This window comes from Adiantum capillus-veneris, chromosome 17, assembly GCF_014529385.1.
Source record: "Adiantum capillus-veneris isolate H3 chromosome 17, ASM1452938v2, whole genome shotgun sequence".
Classification (NCBI taxonomy): domain Eukaryota; kingdom Viridiplantae; phylum Streptophyta; class Polypodiopsida; order Polypodiales; family Pteridaceae; genus Adiantum; species Adiantum capillus-veneris.
Genome location: NC_140947.1, coordinates 36,906,655 through 36,908,196, shown reverse-complemented (window position 1 = coordinate 36,908,196; position 1,542 = coordinate 36,906,655). Strand labels below are relative to the sequence as shown.

General features: G+C 44.9%; 1 pseudogene; it reads right to left on the bottom strand.

The window, feature by feature from the left end:
* Window positions 1-316: 316 nt before the first annotated feature.
* Window positions 317-771, bottom strand: LOC147437069 (outer envelope pore protein 16, chloroplastic pseudogene; annotated as a pseudogene).
* Between the last annotated feature and the right edge of the window lie 771 nt (window positions 772-1,542).

Here is a 1,542-nt window from a genome sequence, read left to right as displayed (position 1 = left end):
AGTAATAAAATAGATCAAAACCAAAATTCCAACTGCCTTAGCACGTGCTTGACCAACAGACAAGACCCTCACATAACCAATTGCCCTGGATGATACCTCAGACAATAGGTGTGGAAGAAACTACAATAACAATCATAAAGAGTAATTACTAGAGTTCTCTAGTTTGAAATACAGCTGCTAATGCAGGATCTTCAAGCACCAGTGTATGTATGTTCATGTTCAAATCTAAAGACACTGCACATGAGTGAACTCGGGAGCTTCAAACAAGCCCAATACATTTTCCAACCTTATTTGGAATTTCAACCTCCAAGAGTATTCAGTAAAATTTAGAAGCAGTAGCAACTGCGGCTCCAGTTATAGCCCCCTCAATCATTTTATCCCGGTTGTACGACTTATCCCCAAATTTAAGAAGAGCTCCCGTCAGTGCACCTCCCAATAAAGCATTTTTCCAATCACGCTTTCCCCTGACTCTTTCCTTTCCATATTGCATCCCAGAATATACACCAGCAATAACCCCCCATTGTACTCCTTCTTTGCCCATCCTTTTTGCCGTGTGTTGCAGATCATGCTTTGTAACAATTTCCTTCTTCAAGCTAGCAAAAATTTCCTGAGAGGGTGCATGAGTAGCACCAACTGCTCCGATCTTCAAGAATACATCCACAGTAAGGGATGGCCCATATCAATGAACACATCCATGCTGGGTGAGTGTACATGGTTGAAGACGCGCGCACGAGGCATGATTCTACCTACCTGCAAAACAAACAACTGCATTGTGATGAGCTCATTGTGTTGGAGTCACAACGCTCTCTCTCTCTCTCTCTCTCTCTCTCTCTCTCTCTCTCTCTCTCTCTCTCTCTCTCTCTCTCTCTCTCTCTCTCTCTCTCTCTCTCTCTCTCTCTCTCTCTCTCTCTCTCTCTCTCTCTCTCTCTCTCTCTCTCTCTCTCAGATCAAGCAAAAACAAAGAAACCCTTGCAAAAAATTGAAAAACAACAGAAAAAAAAACAGAGCAGGGGTTGACAAAACAACCAGCGCGAGAGGAAGAGACAAAGACCTCGAGCAGCAGAACGATGTTGACTTCGATGACGGCTCTCGCAACAGTAGATCCTTTGCGTTGCTACATCAAAGGGAAGAATGGTGTGAGTGTGGAGGGGTCTCTCTCTCTCTCTCTCTCTCTCTCTCTCTCTCTCTCTCTCTCTCTCTCTCTCTCTCTCTCTCTCTCTCTCTCTCTCTCTCTCTCTCTCTCTCTCTCTCTCTCTCTCTCTCTCTCTCTCTCTCTCTCTCTCTCTCTCTCTCTCTCTCTCTCTCTCTCTCGCAGGAGGTGAACATACTCAGGAAATGCCCCTTCTGCGCTTGTTGCTCGCCTAAGTTCGCCCGCTCCATCATTTCTCCCCTGCATAGAAAGCGACCAGGTTTGCAACGTTCACCTTCCCTCACAAATTTTCAGGATAAAACCCTAAATGCATCCAGATTCACACATATGGCAAGGAAAATTCAAACTAGGACCCTGGGCAATAGCAAAAAATGTACAACGAGTGAGGGTTT